The sequence below is a fragment of the Bos taurus genome, chromosome 3, assembly GCF_002263795.3.
Source record: "Bos taurus isolate L1 Dominette 01449 registration number 42190680 breed Hereford chromosome 3, ARS-UCD2.0, whole genome shotgun sequence".
Classification (NCBI taxonomy): Eukaryota; Metazoa; Chordata; class Mammalia; order Artiodactyla; family Bovidae; genus Bos; species Bos taurus.
The window spans coordinates 109,576,622-109,601,892 of NC_037330.1; the positions used below are offsets into that span (position 1 = coordinate 109,576,622).

General features: G+C 39.1%; 1 protein-coding gene across 6 annotated transcripts in view; it reads right to left on the reverse strand.

Annotated features, from left to right (window-relative positions):
- THRAP3 (thyroid hormone receptor associated protein 3) overlaps positions 1-25,271 on the reverse strand; it is a 72,518-nt gene that overhangs the window by 24,159 nt on the left and 23,088 nt on the right. For 4 of the 6 annotated variants that reach the window (NM_001205565.1, XM_005204663.5, XM_024985960.2 and 1 more), the window contains exon 2: positions 21,069-21,156. The exons of the other annotated variants lie outside the window; for them this stretch is intronic. The gene's annotated coding sequence lies outside the window, so the exon portion shown is untranslated. The remainder of the gene's footprint in view (positions 1-21,068; positions 21,157-25,271) is intronic. 6 annotated transcript variants of the gene reach the window in all.

Sequence of the window (25,271 nt, forward strand, 5' to 3'; positions counted from 1 at the left end):
CCTCCACTAGCTTTGTTCGTAGTGATGCTTTCTAAGGCCCACTTGACTTCACATTCCAGGATGTCTGGCTCTAGGTCAGTGATCACACCATTGTGATTATCTGGGTCGTGAAGATCTTTTTTGTACAGTTCTTCTGTGTGTTGTTGCCATCTCCTCTTAATATCTTCTGCTTCTGTTAGGTCCATACCATTTCTGTCCTTTATCGAGCACATCTTTGCATGAAATGCTCCTTTGGTATCTCTGATTTTCCTGAAGAGATCCCTAGTCTTTCCCATTCTGTTGTTTTCCTCTATTTCTTTGCACTGATCGCTGAGGAAGGCTTTCTTATCTCTTCTTGCTATTCTTTGGAACTCTGCATTCAGATGTTTATATCTTTCCTTTTCTCCTTTGCTTTTCGCTTCTCTTCTTTTCACAGCTATTTGTAAGGCCTCCCCAGATAGCCATTTTGCTTTTTTGCATTTCTTTTCCATGGGGATGGTCTTGATCCCTGTCTCCTGTACAATGTCACGAACCTCATTCCATAGTTCATCAGGCACTCTATCTATCAGATCTAGACCCTTCAATCTATTTCTCACTTCCACTGTATAATCATAAGGGAGACAGACAAATACCACCTTGGAAAACAGCTTAGCACCTTTTACATGTTACAAGCATTTAGCATTTAGTTTCTGTTCAAATTAAAACTTCTTCCAAAGGAGATTTTGTTTCTTCAGCAATGCCTACTCTTCTTTAACATGTTGTTTCATTTAGAGTAAGACAGCCATGTTCCCACACCAGCAATATAAAAGAATCCAACTATTGAACAAGTAGTGATCAGCACGCTAGCAGGCAGAAACATGGGACACAGTTCCTAAACTCCTAAGGGCTGGTATGATCCAAATATCCTTGAACTTTCCAAGATCCTTCAGATGACGAGGTTTCCTATCCACATCATCCCCCTATTTGCCACGGAATCAATTCCGGTTTGTCCTCCTTCACTGGGATACTGAAAACTATTTAGACACTGTTAATGCATCCTAAGACTGCTCATTCTGGCAGCCACACCACATGCTGATTCAGAGTGAGATGAGTCACTAAGGCCCTCAAGTTCTTTCTCATAAAACCTCCTCAGCTGCAAAATGTCCTCCTCCTCCATCTTGTACTGACACTACTGTTGTTCTATGCCCCCCTCTTTTCAATGTAAAACCCAGGTGCATAATTCAAACAGCCTTCTGAAATCATTTCAGATACAATCCTGTCACTTGGAGCAAGGGTTTATCTTTTAAAGTGTTTTGCAGAGCCACCTGAGAGGACCGTTTCCAGACCCATCACTCTTTTTGAATCACAAGCATTCACCGCCAAACCACTTTTCTTTGGAAGAACAGATACACTTTACTTAAAGCAAAAGTCTTAAGGTATATAATTACATGGCTTCTATATCATTAAAAACACAGATTCTGAGACTTCCCTAGTGGTCCAGTGGCTAAGATTCCATGCTCACAATGCAGGGGACCTGGGTTTGATCCCTAGTCAGAGACTACATCTCATATGCCGCAACTAAGACCCAGCACTGCCAAATAAATTTTTTTTTTTAATGCAGATTCTACTTTTTCCTCCAAGCAAAAACAGTAATATTGACAGCAAGGGCCAAAGAAGCTTTTCTACATTAAAGACTCTCAAAGATAAAGAATTCAATTATTCCTTCCCCCTCCGCATGCTGGATTGTTAAGTTTCTTCTTAAGTGTCCCTAGTGATTATGCCAGCACTGTGCTTGGCACATGGTGAACGACTGCTGAATTCACCAGAAGGAACATCCTGGGAGTATTTAATACTGTTTGCCCCGTGTGTGGAACACTGTGGATAGGTTTCACTGGGGAGAGTTCCTAATACTAAGCAGTGCCAAATATAGCCTCTCAACAGGCCGCCCCAGAGCTTCAACCTTCGCAGCCCTAAACAGTCAAGCTACATATAAACCATGCAACTATTCTTCAATCCATAAATACTAGGTTTATATTCCAAAAGATCCTTCTCAGAAAAGATTTAACTGCTTATTTTCTTTCACAGAAAGATTTACTACTAATCAAGCAAATAAAAATGGAAGGCAAATATACTATAACCTGAAAACAAAACAAGAATGTAAAACAGACCTATAGCCTTCCTAGTATGTAAAACCAACTCAGAACTAAGTCCTTTAAAGTTCTCTTTGGAAGGAATGATGCTAAAGCTGAAACTCCAGTACTTTGGCCACCTCATGAGAAGAGCTGACTCATTGGAAAAGACTCTGATGCTGGGAGGGATTGGGGGCAGGAGGAGAAGGGGACAACAAAGGATGAGATGGCTGGATGGCATCACCTACTTGATGGACGTGAGTTTGAGTGAACTCCGGGGAGTTGGTGATGGACAGGGAGACCTGGTATGCTGCAGTTCATGGGGTCGCAAAGAGTCGGACACGACTGAGCAACTGAACTGAACTGAACCCATGAAAGGATGTAGGAATTGTGTTGGGCCAGGGAACTAACGTACATGGTTAACAGTTTGCTCTCTGAATATCTGTATCTGTTTTCAACCACTCCACTGCCGTACTTAATGTCTGTACAGGCCTTTGCTGGGCAAACCACTTTTTTCCCTTCTCTCATTTCCATTAATATCAAACTTACTACCTCACAGGATATTCCACTTAATCAAGAATCTTGTGTACCTTAAAGAGCATATTCACAGCATTTCTTATCTCATCTCTCACTTCAGTATCCACATTACAACCAATCTAAAACCAAACAAAGTACTGGTATTCTGATGAACACCAACCTCTTCTAGCACCACCACCTGCTTTCCCTGCAGCAATTAAGCACACACAGTTGCCTCTCGTTTTAGGTTATGAGAATATATTAGTATCGTGAAACTTACATCACTAATTCTCACTCCAAGGACTCACAACTAACTCAAGAAAGGAGTGTTACAAAGGAACATTTACTTTAATCTGCTTAATTTAGGTCACAGGACACAAACAAGATCTAAGCCTAGAGAATTTCAGGACAGGATCAATAAGCACCACTCTCTAAAAGTAAACTAACAGTCAAAACAATGGATAAAAACAATCATCTATGGAAATCCTTCCAAGAAACAGCCTTCCAAATACAAATCCAAAAATCTTGGCATAAGACCTAGAATCCCTTTAAGGTAAGTCCCTAATTTTAAGATGTAAAACTCCGTAAGATACACACTATGACATGAGTTTATTAAAAAAACAAGTTTTTAGTAATGAATGAATATGGATGGGAAACTGAAACACGGGAATCTGCATCTTCTTGTAGTTCAGAGAAAGAAAAGGCTATGCTTTAATGACCCATACCACATACATATGTTTAGGCCAAGCCATGCAGCTCATGGGATCTTAGTTCCCCAACAGGGATTGAACCTGGGCCCTCAGCAGAGACACTGTGTAGTCCTAACCACTGGACCACCAGGGAAGTCCCCATAGTAATAATTTAAAGAAAAAATATCTATCTAAAAGTCGGGGGACTATAGAGTTCAAACCTAGAAGTTAGCATACAGACCAACAGAGATTTCTGTCCTGCTCTGGGGGTTGGGGGTGCATATGTGAGTGCTCAATTGCCCAGTCATGTCCAACTCTTTAGACCTGTAGCCCACCAGGCCCTCTGTCCAGGGGATTATCCAGGCAATAATACTGGAGTGGACTGCCATTTCCTTCTTCAGGGGGATTTTCTTGATCCAACCCTCATCTCTTGCATTGGCAAGCAGATCCTTTACCACTAAGCCACCCAGGAAGCCGCCAGGTTGGGGGCAGGGGTGTGACATTTATTTGTATCTAGCAATATAAGGTTTCCAGGATACTTGTGTTGACAATAGGGGGAAGTATTTTATACTGGAATTATCCTGAACAATCGGGACTCATCACTTACTCAAGCAGGACAATTCAGCTACCCTGATTTGATGGACTTAATATTTAGGACTGTCTGGGGAGCCTCATGGGCTGCCATCTATGGGGTCGCACAGAGTCAGACACGACTGAAGTGACTTAGCAGCTGCAGTAGCAGCAGCTTCTCTTGCTCTATTTGGAGTATGTTAATCAAAGACCCTTCTAACTTGAAGTTTGGTCTCTGGATGGACCTGCCTACCAGAAAACACCCTAGGCAAATACTGGCTTTCCTAATACATATTCATCAGAAACTGATTCCCTGGCACTTTATCAATAACACCTGTGCCAAACAAGGAGCTATGAACCTTCAGCATTATCTCACTTACATTGTGCTAGTGATTCACCATTACCACACAGGCTACCCCCATGTTGTACTCCATCAATAAGCTTCTTGTGAACCTGATCAGCTTAAAAATAACAAAACAAAACTCTGTTTCTGAAGCATAATTCTCTCTTAAAATATTTGGTTCATAAACCAGCAAAACTGAAATGCTTAACTAAAGCAGCCAACAGTTCTCTTCACCTACCCCTATCTGCTAACTCACATGCAAAAAATAGAAACAGGCTCTGCCTGAAACATGTCTGCCCAAGATAGCAGAAATGTTTCTGCTGTGGATGACTTTAGAAAGTCCAAACTAGGAAAGCCACAGCCAGCTGTAGAGAACAAAGAGCTTCATGTAACAAGAGACTAATAATAAGAAACATTCCAAAGCAGCTACACCATTTTACTTCCCCATCAGCAGTGTATGGGGGTTCCAATCTCTCTCCATCTCCAACACTTACTGTCTTTTTATTATTGAGCTATAAGACTTCATAAATTACGGATGCATGCAACTCTGTGTGACCCTACGGACTGTAGCCTGCCAAGCTCCTCTGTCCACGGGATTCTCCAGGCAAGAATACTGGAGTGGGTTGCCATGCCCTCCTCCAGGGGATCTTCCCAACCCAGGGATCAAACCCACATCATCTTTTACGTCTCCTGCACTGGCAGGAGAGTTCTTGACCTTTAGCGTCATCTGTGAATCCCAAATTATGGAAACAGGTATATTAGACATATACTTTGCAAGAAGATTCTCCCAATTTGTAGGCTGTCCTTCCATTTTCTTGACACAGACCTTTAAAGAAAAGAGCTTTTGTTTGGTTCTAAGTCCAATTTATCTTATTCGTCCCTTTGTTCCTTGTGCTTTTGGTATCACATTTAAGAATGGTTTGCCCAAGGTCACAAAGATTTACTCCTAGGTTTTCTTCAAAGAATTTTATAGTATTAGCTCTTCCATTTAAGTCCATAATCCATTCTGATTTAAATTTTATGTTACAGTGTGAGGTAAGGATCTCATTTCATTATTTTGCATATGGATATCCAGATGTCTTAGTACTGTTTGTTGAAGAGACTAGTCTTATCCTCCTGAAATGTACTGGCCATCTTTGTCAAAAATCAGTTCACCATAAATGTGAGGGTTTATTTCTGTACCTTCAATTTTATTCCATTGACCCGTATGTCTATCCTTATGCCAGTCTGGATTAATGTAGCTTTGTAGATATTCTGAAATCAGAAAAGCACAGTTTTTCCAACCTCTCCTGCTCAGAGAATTTTGGCTATTCTGAGTCCCTTACATTTTCAGATAAATTTTAGCATCAGCACATCAATTTCTGCAAAAAGAAAAAAAACAAACAGCTGAGATTTTGTCAAAGATTGTTTTGAATCTGTAGATCATTTTGGAGAGAACTGTCTTCTTCACAACATTAAGCCTTCCAACTTGTGAACACGGGATGTCTTTCTACAGGGTTTGTAGTTTTTTTCAGAGTACAAATTTTGTGCTCATTTTGTTAAATTCATCCCTAAGAATTTTACTCTTTTTGATGCTACTGGAAATGAACTGTTTTTCTGTTTCATTCTGATTGTTCATCGCTATGTTTGCCTAGTCACTCAGTCATGTCCAGCTCTTTATGACCTCATGGACTGTAGCCCGCCAGGCTCCTCTGACCATGAGGATTCTCCAGGCAAGAATTCTGGAGTGGGTTGCCATGCCCTCATCCAGGGAATCTTCCCAACCCGGTGATCAAACCCAGATCTCTCATTGCAGGTGGATGCGTTATCATCTGAGCCACTAGGGAAGCAGTCATTAGTGTACAGAAATACAATTCATTTTTGTATACTCATCTTGTATCCTTTAACATTACTGAATTCATATATTAGTTCCACTAGTTTTCAATGGATTCCTTCAAGATTTTCTATATAAGATCATATCATCTGCAAAAGAGTTTTACTTCTTCCCCTGCTGAGTTAGATGACTTTTATTTCATTTTAAAAAGAGAGAGTTTTACTTCTTCCCCTGTGGAGTTAGATGACTTTTATTTCATTTTAATGCCTAACTGCCCTGGTTAGAACCTCTGGTACAAAGCTGAACAGAAATGAAGTGGACATTCTTCTCTTGTTCCTGACCTTAGGGCAAAAACACTGTCTTCCTTTCACCTTTAAGTACAATGATACCTGTAGGTTTTTCTCACAGATCTCTATTATTGGATTGAGGAAGTTCCTTTTATTCCTAGTTGGTTAAATACTTTTATTATGAAAAACTGTTGGATTTTTTTTTTCATATTTGTACTGTATTTATTGAGATGAGCGAGTGGTTTTGGTCCTTTAATGCTACTGTATTACACTGATTTTCAACAGTTACCACCTAACACCTGCTCTTACAATAGGCCTTAAAATTAGTCTTTATTCTATTTATGGATCTCTAACATAACTTAATAGAATGGACTGACCCCATATGTGCCTCCACTCCCTGTCCCTTGCCCCAGGAACTGCTATCTCTGCTCTAGCTAGAGGACAGTACTTTTCCAGATAGATGGCTCTACATTTGGTACTGCTGCTAACCAATTAAGTTTAACAATTCAGGACAGCAAACCAAAGAGGCTACAAAATTAACTGGTCAGAGATCATGTCTGATTTGTTCTCCCTTTCATGCACAGCACTTGGCCACGGAGTGGATGCTCAGTATGTGCTAACAAACAGGCTTGTTTCACACTTCCTCTTCCTTCTCCACTCTCTTTATCACACAAGCAGTAATAATAAAAGATCAGTTCACCAAATATTAACATTCCAATCTAAGAATAAAACTAAGTATGTACCACAGTCCTAATAACCACTGCTAAACTAGAAGCTGAGCTTATTCGGATCCCTTCTCTATATTCCTCAAAGACAGAGGAGGTCAAACTGATCTCAGTCTCTAGCAGACATTCACATTTCAATTAGCAGTGCCAGCTCAGAGGGAAACTCCACTGCCAGCAAGTCCAGTCAAGACAGCCCTGCTCTCAACAGTCACTAAAGGCAAGATGTAGAAAATTCTTGAACACACTGACTAAAATTAAAAAAAGACAGATCTAAAAATCAGCCAAGAAAGAAACTCACAGCTCATAAAGGGTTGTAGGCAAAGGACTGGGCCTGACTGTGTGCTCTGTGTGCCTCTGGAGAGGTGCAGGAAAGCAGAGCTCAGGTGACATATCAAATGTGTTACTATTTTATGCTCTCCTCTAGAGATTATCCTCTCCTGAGTAAAAGAGGGAAAGAGAATCAAGAGCAGCTATGGGTTTAGGGTAACACTTTCCCAAGACTTCACACCCCACTCCCAATATCCCTGAAGAAATCTAAGTTCAGAGACCCCTTCCTGACACTTACTCTATTAAACAGCTCTCTTGAAATATTACATAAACCCACAAATATAATACTAATTTCAATTCTGAGGTCTTAAAATTTATAGAGGCAAATATCCACATATGCATTGAGCACCTTTCTAAAAGGAGAGAAGGATCCTTTGAGGAGAAGGGCAGCTTTACTGCTGAAACAATTTAATGATATACGGTTTGCCCTTGCCTATATTACAAAATCAAAGTTATTCTGGAGTTCAGTACTAAAATTCTTTAACTTTTTTACGTTATACTCTATGTAATTTGGTAGAACATGTTTTTAAAATGTGTTAACATGTAGGTGAGTGAAAGTCGCTCAGTCGTGTCTGACTCTGTGACCACATGGAATTCTCCAGGCCAGAATACTGGAGTGGGTAGCCATTCCCTTCTCCAGGGGATCTTCGAAACCCAGGGATGGAACCCAGGTCTCCGCATTGCAGGTGGCTTCATCAGCTGAGCCACAAGGGAAGCCCCAATGTATAGGTACAGATATACATATAAAACACATCCACATAAGCACATATAGCGAACTATTAACAGTGGTTACCTCTGTGGAACAGAAAGGAAGACATGAAGAGGAAGGGGGCAGGAAAAGGGAAAGACATGAAATGAGGCAGACAGGATGGGAGCACGTGCTTCTTATTTTACATATAAATTTTTTTAGCTAGTGAATTTACAGGTGACTTCCCCCTACCAGTCTTTTTTAAAAAGTTGTTAATAACATTCATAGAGTTAATGGTGTTGATTCTCTTAATGTGAAATCAAACATCTACCTACTTTCTTTGGAGATATTTAAAAAATCTAGACAAATAATTTCCACATAACTCTAAATAAATAAAACCGCACTTTAACAATTCAAAGTCCATTCTGAGGAAAACGTTATTGCAATGGAATTTTTTTCCTCTTTTATTACTTAACAGAAGGCTAAGAAAGGCCAGCCTAAAAGCCAACTGGGCTCTGTTTTTTTTCTTTAATATTCTTATTATGGAGGTATTGAGTCAAACATACACAAAAGTAGAAAAAAATAGTGTAAGGAACCCAAATGCATCCATCATCCAGCTCTAAAAAAATTATCAACTCTTTGCAGGTGGGCTCAATACATGATCAAAATCGTAATTAGTCTAAGTGAATATAGCCAGTCTCTGCAGCTATTTCCCCAAGTATATGAGCTCACTCACTCAGCATTAGACTCTCTGTGACCCCATGGACTATAGTCCGCCAGGCTCCCCTGTCCATGGGATTATTCCAGCAAGAATACTAGAGTGGGTTGACGTTTTCGCCTCCAAGTAGTCTTCCCAAACCCAAGAATCGAAACCTCATATCCTGCATTGCCAAGAGGATTGTGTACCAATAAGCCACCTGGGAAGCCCATATTTCCCCACACCTTTTCCGTTTAAAAAGAGAGAGAGAGAGAGAATCCTTCCATAAGAAATCCAGACGTGTGGGAGTTCCCTGGTGGTCTAGCATTAGGATTTGCCACTTTCACTGTGCAGGCCCGGGTTCAATCTCTGGTCATGGAACAGAGAATCTGCAAGCCTGAATAGCAGGAGGAAATAAAAACCCAGGCATGCAACGAGAGGACCCAAAAGGTTCATATCTATACGCTGCTCCGTGTGCGCTCTGAAAATCAGTCTAAAAAGGGGATCATTTGTATCAGCAAATAACAATGACTGTGATTTCAGTTCAAACACATTTAAAGTAAATTCCAAAGTGCAACCTTAAACTGTCTCCTAATTACGGGACATGAGTAGTCCAAAATACCACTGTGGGTTGTTTCATCAACTTGTTTTAAGAAGTGTGACTACTTCACAACAAGTGAGCAATTATGATGAGAGGAAGAAAATATACATTAATAAACTACATTTTGGGGTTAGCAAGGCAAAAAAGCTAAAGCTTCTAATTCTGCAGAGTCCAAAATTCACATAAAAACTGTCAGCTCACTTCAACTATGTGGCATTTGGAGAAATTATTTTTACACAGTAATTTTTTTACCAATGTGCTTTTATCCTAGCCTTACTATCAACTTCCCTGAAAATAAGCCTTTGTTAATAAGAGCATATATTTTAGTTTACTTATGCTAACAATGAACCTGTTTACATAACAAATTCTCAACTGTTCTAATGGCTGTTGTCAGGCTGGAAAGAATTCAAAGGAGAAACCAGCTCTGGAAAACTTCACAGAAACAATTCAGCACAGGGACCCCTTTGTGTTCACAAACTAGAGGGTTAAGGGACAGCCAGTAAAGCACATACCCTCAGAGAAACAGTATCTGGCCTTTTGTTCTTACGACAAGTAACTGCAGCAAAAGGCCCAACTCTGTTGTGTGTTTTCACTACTTAAAAAAAAAAAAGTAATTCGTGTCAGGTATCCAGGGACACACAGATAATTTTTCAAAGTGAAAATTAGAAAAATTTCCTTAATGCTTAAGAAGCATTAAGAAAGATTCCCTGAGGGTACACTCTGAAGTAGTTTAAAAGTGTTATCAATTAAGGAATGGAAAGCCTGACATAAAGATACAATGGATAATTTATCAAGAATACTGCCAATGTGGGAAGTTCTAGCCAGGTGGATTAGCCAGCACTTATTCACAAAGGTTCAATTCCAGGTCCTCCAAAAGTCAATCTCTATCCCTCCCTTTCCAGCCCTAATTTCTTTGGACAGCAAACAGGAGCGCTGCATTATTTAATCGCTTAGAAAATTCATAATAAACTGCACAGCAAAACAGAAAAAAAATGATGAGGACCATCTCTTCCAACTTGAGAAAAAGAAGTAATCCCTTTCTAACAGTAAAGCTACTTACATTGGATGCTTTGGGCTGCCAAATGCCAAAAAGACCTGTTTTGACAGAGTTCTTTCCAAAAGCCACCAGAAACCTGTGTTCTGTGGGTGGGTGGGACTGCGGGCTCCTGTCTGACCAGTACAGAGCCCATCCTACCTAAGAGACAAGTTTTCTTGACTTTGCTCCTTTTGAGCCCAAGCATCAGTCATCAACTAATAAATACCTATTTACATGTTGCTCTAGCCTATTTGGCTGCTGCAAACTGCATTCTTCCCTCTCTTTCACCCCAAAAATACCAAGATCCCTGATCAGGGCAGAATTGATTTTGATTGCCACTGGTGAGCAATGAAAAGCTAAAATAAATAAATAATGGGCAAGTGTTCGGGCACATTAAATGGAGAAATTTACCAAGACTAAACTCATGCTTCATCAATAAAATGAGGATTTGGAACAGCTCTACTACTGACCAAAACAACTCAAATGTTTGCACAAAGTGAGCAGAACATTCCTCATCCTGACTTTAGTCATCCTAAAAAAGGAATTAAGCGGTCAGGGTTGAACTTTTTGCTTAAAAAAAAAAAAAAAAAAGAATGATCCCTCCACTTCCATTCCATCACCTCTGAAATTTACTATAGAAGAAATCATTTATGATTCATAACATATTCTACCATTTTAGAAAAACTAGTCCATGTGTCTGAAAATAGCTGACCAGGGACTTGGCTACTTACCTTCTGACTGTACTTCAACTATCACTTTCAAGGGGGCAATCCAACATACACGAAATCCAGGCAGCACCGCAATCTCACTTGGGAAAAGGAGTTTCCAGAGTGAGTCAGGACTCTGCAACAAGTTCCTGTCAGGCTGAGGGATACTGCCACTAGCTTCTTTCCATCACACAGCCAGCAAGAGGTCACATTTCCTTCCAGCTCTTCAGAGACTGAATTAAGTTTCTCAGTCTCAAAGACCTGGCAAACTCCACCCATTCCATCTTTCACTTTTTAAAGAAACAGGACCACACTACTTCTCAGTAACTTAGAAAGGTAAGAAAAACACAATGAGGCAGGTATTTTCCATATCGCACAGAATACAGCATGCTATTAATTATTTCAGGCCTGATTTCCACACAAGAACGAGTTTCATAAATGTCTTTAACACCAGAGAAAACACTGAAAAATTCAAGATCAGAATGACACACCTTTACAGGGAAACCCCTTTATTCATTCAATCAAACTGCTGTTTCTCCCCCAATGAGAAACAAAAACATATGAAGATCTTAAGATCGCTGGGATATTATATAATATTCACAGAAGGTAACATAATCAATGAATGCTGGAAAATTCTGAAAACTACACACAAGTAATAAACATAGGTCTTAACCACCAATTTGAAAAAAAAAAACTAATAAAAGAAAATGTATGCAAACAATTTTATACATCAATTTCTTCTATCATAAGTATGCCTCCTAGAAGGAATAACAAGTATGTAGGGGGTAAATTCAACTTTATTTGCCTGTACTCTGTTTTAAACATATGGTTTATCTAAGAAAGGACACAAAAGGAAGTGACCTGGAATAAAAGAGGCATTCTGGGGGACTTTAAGAAAGTAACAATCTGTATAGATTTCAGTTTATTCATTTGTTAAAGGTGGCAAATACTGAACATACAACTTCACTTCTGAAGTTTCAGGTTGTAGACTGGGCTTCACAAGCATAAACAGGACACTGCACCAAGTGCTGATTACTGGAAAGGTGAAAACACAAGCGTATCACAATTTTTAAGATTGTTTTGCTTTCTCACTAAGACAGGTTTCACAATCTCTGTATTTTATAGTTACTTTGTTAAGATTAGTGTGAGCATCATTTTCAAAAAAATACCCGTCCTTGAAGTTTTCTTATGTGTTACAAACAGGGCTTACAGTTTAATTAATAATAGGGTATCAATACTGGTTCATTAATTGTGACATAATGTAAAATGTTAATAACAGAAGAAACTGGGTATAGGGAATATAGGGACTGTTACTGTTTCCCTAACACTAAAATATGTATGTTTTAGTCCTAACACCAAGTACCCTAGAATGGACCTCATTTGAAGATAGGGTCTTTAGAGAGATATGACTGGTGTTCTTATAAATAGGAGAAATCTGGACACAGAGATATGCAGAGAGAAGATGCTATGAAGAGATACAGGGAGATGGCCATTTACCAGTTGAAGAGAGAGACCTGGAAGAGATCCTTCCCTCCCAAGGTCTCAGAAGGAACGAATCCTGCCAAGCTCTTGATTTCTGACTTCTAGCCTCCAGATCTGTGGGACGGTATATTGCTGTTGTTTAAGCCCACTCAGTCTGTGCTACTTTGTATGGCAGCCCTAGCAAACCAATACATGAATTCTGTACAATCCTTGCAATTTCCTGTTAATCTTAAACTATTCTCAAACAAAAAGTTCATTAAAAAAAAAAAGACAAAGGCAATGGAATCCACATCTCACAATTATAAGAGGATCAAAGCAGACAGGTAATTGGGAAATACCTGCTCAGTGGAAAAAGAATCCATTATCTCAATACACAGTAAGCAAACAGCTAGGACTAGAATCCAGGTTTCATTCAGTGTTTTCCATAACATGTTATTCCAAGATAGGGATATACAGGTGGTGTAAGTGAGGGACCATGCTGAAACAGATTATCAATCTAAATATCATGTCCCAAATGAACAGAACCCAAGAGAGTCACTTTATAATACTGGACTAGGTTCTGCAGTGAGTAGTGGCTTTGGCATCAAAAAAATTAACTGGGTTCAAATCTGTGTGCTCCTTAGCTGGACAAGATATTTACTCTCTTCATCTTCCAAACATGGCCTACACCTCATAAGACTGCCACAGAAATTAAAAAGTATATAAAAAGTATAAATTGCCTGGCATTCAGCAAGTGACTTCACACCTTAAGCTATGTTCAGCTGCAACCCTAGAGTGGTGACAGGGAGATACTTAGAAACGTCTCTAGGAGAAAATATATTTCACCACTGATTCTACTTTCCTGCTAATATATTAGTAAGCAATCAGATATGTTCCTATGCAAAACAATAAAGTGTTTTATACTGGCTAAACTGGCACGTGTTGTACTGAAGAGGTGCAGAGAAGCAAGAAAACGTCAAAGTTTAAGGTCCTGACCTTTGAAGAATAAATCCCTTTGCTGATGAATGGTAGCAGGGAAAATCAATAGCAAACTGAGGGGCCATTCATTTGGAACTTACCTCTATGTCCCCAGTGTACATGACTTGTGGTATCTTCTCCTAAAATTTGTTCAATGGGTATCTACTAGGCTCAGGACCATCTATGCAACTAACCCTTCATCATTAGACAAACAGAATGAAATACACAGTCAGCAACTTAAATATTATCTTTGATTGACCCCAGAGGCTCCTCTCCTATATCCCAAGGGGAGAGTGATGGCAATTTTTGTTCCTATTTTAAATGTGTTATCACTGGGGAACACAACAGTCCTATTTTTTAGAGGAACTCTCAGCTTTTCTACCTTAATAAAGATACTACAGGCTATGTTAACTAACCACCTATGGCCTCCTTCCAGTTCTCATTATGATAAACCTTCTTAAAAACTAAGTTAAACAGCCAATTATAATACAACCATTTTTTAATGAAATTATTAAGATCTTGGGCTTCCTCCAATCAAAAAAAAAAAACCATCTTGGACTGAATCAGTGGTACACATTGCAAAAGTCCATCATTCCAATCCCAAAGAAGAGAAATGCCAAAAAACGTTCAAACTACTGTACAACTGTGCTCAGTTCACATACTAGCAAGGTAATGCTCAAAATTATTCAAGCTAGGCTTCAACAGTACGTGAACCGTGAACTTCCGCATGTACAAGCTGGGTTTAGAAAAGGCAGAGGAACCAGAGGTCAAATTGCCAACATCCACTGGATCACAGAAAAAACAAGGGAATTCCAGAAAAAAACATCTACTTCTGCTTCACCAACTACGCTAAAGCCTTTGACTGTGTGGATCACAACAAACTGTGCAATATTTAAGAGAAGGGAATACCAGACCACCTTACCTGCCTCCTGTGAAACCTGTATGTAGGTCAAGAAGCAACAGTTATAACCAGAGATGGAACAATGCACTGGTTCCAAAATGGAAAGGAGTATATCAAGGCTGTATACTGTCACTCTGCTTATTTAACGTCTATGCAGAGTACATCATGTGAAATGCTGGGCTGGATGAATCACAAGCTGGAATCAGGACTGCCAAGAGAAGTATCAATAACCTCAGATATGCAGATAACACCACTCTAATGGCAGAAAGTGAAGAGGAACTAAAGAGCCTCTTGAGGAGAGTGAAAAACCTGTCTTAAAATTTAACATTCAAAAAACTAAGATCATGGGATCCAGCCCCATCACTTCATGGCAAATAGATATGGAAACAGTGACAGATTTTACTTTCTTGGGCTCCAAAATCACTGCAGATAGTGACTGCAGTCATGAAATTAAAAGACACTTGCTCCTTGGAAGGAAAGCTATGACAAACCTAAACAGCATGTTAAAATGCAGAGACACCACTTTGCTGACAAAGGTCCATATGGTCAAAGCTATGGTTTTTCCAGGAGTCATGTACTGATGTGAAAGTTGGACCATAAAGAAGGCTGAGCTTCGAAGAATTGATGCTTTTGAACTGTGGTGTTGGAGAAGACTCTTGAGAGTCCCTTGGACTGCAAGGAGATCCAACCAGTCAATGCAAAAGGAAATCAAGCCTGAATATTCATTGGAAGGACTGAAGCTGAAGCTCCAATACTTTGGCCACCTGATGTGAAGAGCTCACTCACTGGAAAAGACCCTGATGCTGGGAAAGATTGAGGGAGAAAGGGACAAGAGAGGATGAGATGGTTGGATGGCATCACCAACTCAATGAACTTGAGTTTGAGCAAATTCAGGGAAACAGTGAAGGACAGAGAAGCCTGGCATGCAGTCCAGAGGGTCGCAAAGAGTCGGACAAGACTTAGCAATTGAACAACAAAGATCTATCAAGGTACTTTCAGGAAACTGAGAAAGGAATTCTAAACCACTGATTTATGTACACACTTTACAGATTCCAAGGATTGGGTCTCTGGTCCCTCTTCATCAAGTAATCATCCCACCATCAGTACATAGACAGCTGCTACTTAAGAGTTCTACATAAAGCTTGTTCTACATTATTTAAGTCTGTTTACAACTCTCTTAGGAGATAAGCTGTTTGATATCTTTTATAGACATATCTTTACAGGATCAAATATCTTCCCCAAACAAGTTTATCACACAGAGATTTAGAGAGGGGAAAATACATGTTTAAATTTATTCCCTTATATGTTACAACTACTACTGCTTTGAATTATGAACATTGCAGGGTATCTCAATAATTTATCCCTTCCTGCAAAAGTATGAGCCCTAAGAATTAAAAAGTCCCATACATATGTAGCTATCAAGCACCTGAAATGTGGCTGGCCTGAACTGGGATGAGGTATAGGTATAAAATACAGGATTTCAAAGACTTAGTACAAAACTCAGAATGCAAAATGTCTCATTATTTTTCTATTAATTACATGTTGAAATGAGAATGTGTTGGATATATTAAATTATATAAAATATATCATTAATTTCATCTGCTTCTTTGTATTTATTACCTTACTGTGGCTGCTGGGAAATTTGATATTACGTATGGCTCACACTGGACTTCTCTTAGATGGCACTGTCCTAAAGGACAATGATTATGTCTTTTCAAATGCTCAAGTTTTAAACCTTATTCAGTATTAGTCACTTTTAAATTCATCATTTATTTTTGTAGTTTCTAGTCTTCATTCACTTCATTCATTCATTCATTCACTTCAATCATCCCTCACTTTCCTGTTGAGGGAAAACCTGATGTATTTGTTTCTGCACTTTACCAGATAAGTTTAGGGGAGAAAAAAAGAGAGGGGTGTCTTAAACACACACACACAACTCTACACACAAAAAATGAAAAATAACTTCAAGATCTACTATCATTCCGGATCTTACCAGTCACCTCAGTCTACAAAAGAAATCAAGAACCCAACCTGCTGCTTTCATCTAAAATGAATTAAGGCACTATTCAAAGTTATCTTAATTTAGAGACCGCCTAACTATTCCAAGCCCAGATAGATCCAAACACTCAACCAGAACTCAGTTCAGGGGACTTCCCTGGTGGTCCAGAGGCTAAGACTTCAGGGTGACTCTCCCAATGCAGGGGGATCAGGTTCAATTCCTTGTCAGGAGAACTAGATCCCACATGCTGCAACTAAAGATGCCACAACTAAAGATCCTGCATGTTGCAACTAAGACCTAGCAAAGCCAAGTAAATATTTAAAAAATAAAGAACTCAGTTCAGATACATGTGACCAGTGCAACTCATAATGAATAGCTTATTAACTACATAAAGAAATAGGTCTAATTATTTTCTAGAACATCTTGTATATTTTTAAAGGAACAAAATGGAATTCATCAGATTTATATGTGAAAGCTCCAGTTTCCCGTAATTTCAAGATTCTAAATGATCTGGCCCCTATGCCTACTTCTTCAACATCATCTCAAACCACTCTCTCCCCATTCAGTCACTATACTGGAGCTACAAAGGCCTTATTTCTGTTCCTGAACACTTACAGGCATTTACAGTCTCAGCACCTTTATACCTGCCGTTCTTGCTACATGAACACACTTTGCAGTCTACAGCATGGCTGGCTCCTTTCTCATCCTTCAGATCTCAGCTTATCACCCAACTCAAAAAGGTCTCTCTTCCTTAGCATTCTACCTAATGACACGTCATTGTTATTTTGTAGTCCTTCTTTCCTAACACTAGGAAACCTGAAACTATCTTATCTGCCTTCCCAAACTAGAATGTAAGCTCCCCAAGAACAGGCATCCTGTCTATCTTGCTCACTGCTGATTATCCCCAGCATAGAGAATAGGCACAGTAACAAGCACTCAAGGATATACTGACTGAATGAATTCAAAAAACTCAAAAGCAGCTTTGAAAGACTCTAAAAGAATCTTAGAGGGGAAAATCTAGTAGGTTTATTTTTTAAAGTATACAACTGGCTTGCTATGTAAAGGCCCTACCTAAGCCCTTCTAGTTTTTGTTTTCCAGTTGCCAGTACTAAAGTCTCTTGAAGAACTGTCATAGTTCCACATAGTGAAAAACAAGAAGTATGGAAATTTCAAGTATATTTTGCTTGCTGAGTCTGGAGAAGAAAGGTTTATTTAAGATGAAATAAAGCACTAATAATAAAATCACTATTTGTACAAAATTAGACAAATAAATGGAACAAAACACAAAGTTTAAAAATACACCCTATTAATACACTCTCAAAAAGGTGACTTTTCAAAACACTATAAAAGGATAAATGAATAGTAGAGACAACTGATCAAAGAGTTAATACAAAACATTAAGAGTCCTTCTTCTTACCATAAACAAAACTAAAATTACTCTACACTTAAAAATCTGCTAAGAGGTTAGACTTCATCTTCAGTATTCTTATCACACTAAAATAAAACCTAAAAATAACTTATCATCCATGATGCCAGCAAATTAAAAGCCTACATGACAGATGAGGAAAAAAGTTGTTTGTAATTTATTGCAAACAGAATCCCTGATTCACATGAGAAAATTTAAAGAACCAACTACTTATTGCCAGTTTGTCCTGGTAGCTGTAGAAAGGCAAAAGTTTCTGCAAGTGTATGAAGGGAATTTTGTAGGCAGTGATGCTGTTCAGAGTTATATGAAGAAGCTGGACTGACTAAACAAAAATCTTCCTGAATATAAAAAAAATAGTAAGTATACATATAAAATATATGAACACAAGTGAAAAAAATACAACAAATATTAGAAAACACAACCAAGGAAATCTCTCAAAGAACAAACACACAGAGATGGAAATAGTAGAAAAAAAATTAAAATTAGAGAATCAGTCCAAAAGATCCAACACCCAATTAATTCCAGAAAAAGAGTAGAGAAAATAAAGGAGAGAAAAATCAAGGACATCATTTCGGAAAATATCCCAGAACTGAGTGACATAAGTTTCAGTCCTGGAGAAGGAAATGGCAACCCACTCCAGTATTCCTGCCCAGAGAAACCCATGGACAGAGGAGCCTGGTGGGCTACAGCCCATGAGATAGCGAAGAGTCAGACACGACTGAGCAACACACACACACACACACACACACACTGTTCCCAGAGATTCCAGCTTAGCCTGAGGACACACACACACACACACACTGTTCCCAGAGATTCCAGCTTAGCCTGAGGACAAGCCGTCCTGTGCAAAACAGAACCAGCACCCCTCACCCCGATCCAGAGGATCCTTAAGCAGCCAAGATCAACCTAAGGATTTCACTTTGCTTTCAAGCTTACAATAGCCTCTGGATCCTGGAGCAAACCATTACACCAGTTCAACCTCAGCACCAAATCAGGTACAATGGACTTGATACAGTGTTTTTCTCATATCAAGTTCAAACCTCTGGAAATAGACTTTGGTTGCTAAAAGATAATCACAATATACCATTGTCATTAATTTGAGAAAAGATGAAATTATTAATATTTATATATAGTCTTAATAAAAAGATAAAAGAAGTAATTGAGGGTAAAGAATCCATTATGTATTTGAAAAATAAAATATTTTTTCTAGTAATGTGCTCTATGTTGGTTTTATACACTCAGTTGTTCAATAAAATGAGCAGAGGGGAAAAAAAAAAGTTTCAGTCCCTTGAGTGGCCAGCACATTAGATGAAAACAGCCACACCAAGGACATCATTATGAAACCAGAACATTGGGAATACTAGAAAAAAGAAGTTTCAGAGCTTACAAACAGGTTATATGCAAATGTAACTGACATCTCACCAACAGTGAACGTGAAAGGCAATAGAGCAGTATTTTCAAAATTCTGAAGGAAAATTATTTCCAAACTAGAAATCTACATCTAGCCAAAGTAATAATCAACATAAGGGCATTATAAAGGCATTTTCAAGACATGCTATATCCAAAAAACTTACCTGTTGTATACCCCTTTCTCAGGAAGCTAATGGAGATGTGCTCCTTCAAAATAAGATTGTATCAAAAAGGAAAGGGATAGGACATGGGAAAAGATAACAAAACCAGGAGGAAAAATCACTGGGATGACGTTGGGATAACAACATCCCAGCTCCCTAATTAAAGCACAGGCTCAGAATGAAGCAGATTAGAAAATATCTCTAAAATAAAATTGATAATATAACCAAAATGTTTAAAGTACTGAGCAAGATTTACACTTCTGGGTAGAGTTTAAGAAAGAAATTAATAATAAGAACACAGAAACTAAGCAAAACAGACCAGAAAAAGATAAATATTAACAAAAGAGAAAATAACCAGTTGTACAAATAAAATTAACCACAGCATACATCATGATTTAGCTGTGAATAAGCTATACATAAGCTTAGTATCATTAACAGTGAATACTGCTCTCTAACCAAAATTACATTACAGTCAGAGTGACAATAAATATGGATGTGTGAGGAAGTCAGAGAATTCTACCACTATCCAAGGTAGGAATAGATAATACCCCAAACTGGAAAATCCATAAGCAGCAAAACAAGCTATTTAGAGGTAATACCAAAGAAACGGTGAAGAACTGGAAATGACTGCTTCTAGGTACTTTGGCCACCTCATGCGAAGAGCTGACTCACTGGAAAAGACTCTGATGCTGGGAGGGATTGGGGGCAGGAGGAGAAGGGGATGACAGAGGATGAGATGGCTGGATGGCATCACTGACTCGATGGACGTGAGTCTGAATGAACTCCGGGAGTTGGTGCTGGACAGGGAGGCCTGGCGTGCTGCGATTCACGGGGTCACAAAGAGTCGGACACGAGTGAGCAACTGATCTGATCTGATCTGATCTGATCTGAGGGACTGGGAAGGGGGTGGGAGGGCTTGTTTTTCATCAAATGCTTTATGAAGGGACTTTCCTGGTAGGCCAGCAGCTAAGCCTCTGCACTCCCAATGCAAGGGGCCTGGAGTTTGATCCCTGATCAGGGAACTAGATCCCACATGCTGCAACTCAGAGTTTACACGCTGCAACTAAAAACCAAAAAGGCCCTGTGGAGCTGAGGGTCTGACATAACTATGTACCGGATTTTCCTACACATATTAATTAAAAAAGAGAAACAAAAAGAGAAATAAATATATAAAATGCTTTTTAAAATTTAAGAAAACAAAGTATACTATGGGGGGAAATCTACTATATACATGAATTTATTCATGTTCGTCACATAGTTATCTAAGACATGGAAACCTGAGAGAAAAGCCTAAAATGTTTACCAAAAAGGAACTAGTTACATAAATTATATGGAACATCAATGGTAAAATATCGTGAGTCATTTAAAATTGCAAACAGAATGTTAGAACAAGAACCAGACAAAAAAGCACAACTCCAATTTTGATTACACATATCCGAGTAACATATGCATAAAAAGAGTCTGTTCCCCAAACTATTAACAGTGACTATATATGTGTCAAGTTTATGGCTGATCTTTTTTAATACGTCCAAGTGAATAAACATGTTATTTAAAAACTCAAAAGGGATCTTCTGGATAAAAAGCATAAGACTGGTTTTAGAAGGCACAAAAATTACTATTAGTTCCTTTTACCATCATGCATTTACCTTATCTGAACAATGATTTGACTTGCAGCACACCCCAGACAGATGAAGTGCCACTGGCTTCTCCAAATTACCAAGTCAGAATACAACTCTGAAATGAGAAGAAATAAGCAGTGATAAAATAGCTAGCCAAACCTCGCAGACTGCACCTTGAAATACAGATGCCTGGAATCTATAAGCAGAAACTCTCCTTTAGCTCTCAACTTCATTTCAAGTGGACACAGGATTCTCTCTCAAAGTATACTGGCTTGAGGGTCTCTGTCTGTCTCCTAAACTCATTTTCATTCACCCCACCTCCTTACAGTAAGGCTGCAGTAGGGAAAGCTAAAACCTTCCTCTTGTAATCTGATACCTTTCACTGGCAGCCTGCATTATATAGGCTGAATGTGCAAACTCCATAATTCAACTTGGAGAAGAACTTTAGAAGAATTAGATGCTTTAAACAAAAACCTTCAAGTAGGCTGAACTACTGATAAATACACTTCAAGTTAAAACAACTCCCCACATTCATCCCTTAAAGCACAAGAAAACCTTTCAGATCCAAGTGTTTAAGTATTTCCTGATCTAAACATTAACATGGCCACGTATCAAAGCGATGCAGCATTATACCAAACAGAAAAACAAAGTTCCAACATCAGCAAACTCAATATGTAGTTAACATGCTCACTCCTAGTCTATCATTCATTCAAAATCCTGTAAAGCATGCCAAGTTGCCTCAGTCGTGTCTGAATCTTTGCGACCCTATGGACCACAGCCTGTCAGCTCCTCTGTCCATGGGATTCTCCAGGCAAGAATACTAGAGTGATCTGCCATGCTCTCCTCCAGGGGATGTTCCCAACCCAGGGATCGAACCCACGTCTCTTATATCTCCTGCACTGGCAGGCAGGTTCTTTCCCACTAGCCCTACCTGGGAAGCCCAGAGTAAGAAGGCACCCAAGAATTAAATAATCTGAAGATGCAATCTTGACATTAACCTTTTCTTTTTTCACTTATTCATTTATTCAATCAAGGATACCCACCTTAGCTCTCTCTGAAACCTGTGGTTTGCACATAGCTGAAGCCTTACTTATTTAGCTAGGAAAGAAAGGAATGCGTTTCCTTAAGCTAGTCTCTCAGTAGGTGTCAGGCCCTCAGCCAAGAGCCTCCTACCCTCTCAACCAAACTCATTCTTAGGAGGGTCTCTATCCCCAGCAAGCTGTCCTGGGCTCACCTAGGCTGGGTCAGGTACTGTTTCTTGGCGTTACCCTAGACAAGCATATCATTATGTCTGTTAATACTCACAGGGCTGCAAAGTCTATTACCTAACACTGCTATGTGTCTGCTGAGTAAACTGAATACACAAGCAATAAACTCTTGACCTGTACCAAAGGTTATCAGATAATTAACATTACAAAGCGGCAACAAAAACCTGTTAAAACTAATAGGATAAGAGTTACCAGAAGAAATTACTATTCAGTGGGGCCATTTAGCAAATTAATGACAATGTTGGTCTATATTTACTTAGTTGATAAACAGCAAAACCACAGCACTTACGAGAACTCATTCTTTCAAAATACTTTTATATATATTCTTGCAGGTCATTCTGGGAGTTCATCCTAGATTACATCAACCGGAACCTCTTTCCCTGCTTCTAAATGCAGGGGCACAGGGGCTCACAAGAGTCAGCTTGAGGGAATCCCTGATGACTCCTACAAAACTGGGAACTGCTTACAGTGCACTGATTAAAGAACTATTCCAATACATCTACCTCTTTACATTCTAACCAGTTAACACACTCTCTCTCCTCTCTCCATCTCTAATAATGTGTTCTAGTTTCAAAAGCAAATTGAATAAAAGTGAACAAAAGAGGACCCTGTGTTCTATTCAAGTTAACCCAAAGTAGTCAATTTTAATTAAAGTAGACAAAATTTAATCTTAGCCACTTCCCAATTTAAAGGAAAAAAAAAAAATACTAGAACTGATAAGATTATGACAGCTAGGCAAATAACCCTTTAGGGTTTTACTACAGAGAACTGTGCAATGTCTTGCTCCAAGTAGCTTCTCTGCTTTCAAGCAGGCACACCAAGACTGAATCCAAGACTGGTGAATTTACTATGAATGGTTTTGAAGAGAAAGGCTAATACTGCCAACCATGTCCAGCATACAGGGTCTTCTATGCTAGGGAGTTGAGCAAATGATGTCAAAAAGCTCAACCTGTTTTTGTACATTCATTAAGAACAGTTTCTACATTTTCTTTTTTGGCAGCCAGAACTTCTTGTAGGATCTTAGTTGCTCAGTTCAGTTCAGTTGCTCGGTCGCGTCCGACTCTCTGCGACCCCATGGACTGCATGCAGCAGGCCAGGCTTCCCTGTCCATCACCAACTCCTGGAGCTTGCTCAAACTCATGTCCATTCAGTCAGTGATGCCATCCAACCACCTCACCCTCTGTCATCCCCTTCTCCTGCCTTCAATCGTTCCCAGCATCTGGGTCTTTTCTGATGAGTCAGTTCTTCGCATCAGGTGGCCCAAGTATTGGAGTTTCAGTCCTTCCAATGAATATTCAAGACTAATTTCCTTTAGGATGGACTGGTTGGATCTCCTTGCAGTCCAAGGGACTCTCAAGAGTCTTCTCCAACACCACAGTTCAAAAGCATCAATTCTTCAGGGCTCAGCTTTCTTTATGGTCCAACTCTCACATCCACACGACTACAGGAAAAACTATAGCTTTCATCTATATGTCATTTAGATCTATACCGATTTACAGATCATAGATCTATACGGATCTTTGTCGGTAAAGTTATGTCTCTGCTTTTTAATATGCTGTTGCTCAACCAGAGATCGAACCCCAGGCCACTGCAGTGAAAGCATGAAGTCTTAACCACTGGACCTCCAGGGAACTCCCCAATTTCTACTTTTTTTTTAATGGTAGAAAAATATCAAAGTATTTTATGACATGTGAAAATTCTATGAAATTCCAATTTCAGTATGTATGAACAGCTTTACTGGAACACAGCCACATTCATCCTTCATAATATACAGCAGCAGAATAGGTGCAAAAGTGACTATAAGCAGAGGCCTCACCACTTAGCGCTGCTACAAATTCTGGTGAAATAACTGTCCCTAAAAAGCATTTCAAGTACCATGTATTCTGTCATATCACATTTTATTACTATTCAATTACCAGCATGTATCACATGTCAAAACAAAAGAAAAATGGACTTTGAATGTTACCCATTTAAGACCCAGTGTGGAGTGTGGGTGCTTTTTTAAATACAATTAGATGGCAACACTCTGTGTTTATTATGAAATGACATCATAGCTGTGCCAAGAATACAAGAGTTGGCATTACCAAACTAAGTACTCCCATAATATTCCCAATTCACAGGAAACCAATTGCTGGAAAAAAATATTTTAATTTAAAACAGAGTACCTTATCACAACAGAAAATCTTTTTTTTTTTTTTTTAAATTTTATTTATTTATTTGGTTGCTCTGGGTCTTAGTTGTAGCATGTGGGATCTAGCTCCCCGACCAGGGATTGAACCTGGGCCCCCTGCACTGGGAGCTCAGAGTCTCAGCCACTGGACCACCAGGGAAGTCCCAGAAAATCTTTATAAAATCAAAAAAATAAAGGTTATACAACCAAAATAAGTTTCTGAGTATTATACCTATTAGCATAAGGAGGAAAGTCATTTAATTATAGTGAGTTAATTAAGTCATGTTTCACTGCAGCAGCCTAAGAAATGTGTCTACAGAAAATGAACTTAAAGACTATTAGCCTTTTGGTTTGAAGGGTTGAGGACAACAGGAGCAATATAAGTAGTCAATTAAAAAATAGGGCAGATGGAGGGGAAAGGTGCTCACCTATGCAACTATGGAAATAAGGGCAACAGAAACAAGATAAAAAGCAAAAAGAACTCCATATAACCACTGTATTCCAGCTGTTAAAACTATTCCAGTTGTCAAGTTGTTAGAGGGTGCATATGTGCATGCAAAGTCACTTCAGTTGTGTCTGACTCTGTGACTCTATGGATCATAGCCCACCAGGCTCCTCTGTCCATGGGATTCTTCAGGCAAGAATACTGGAGTAGGTTATCATGCCTCCTCCAGGCAATCTTCCCAAACCAAGGATCAAACCCATGTCTCTTCTGTCTCCTGCACTGGCAGGCGGGTTCTTTGCCACCAGTGTCACCTGGGAAGCTCCTGTTAAAAGGTTCAGTTCAGTTTA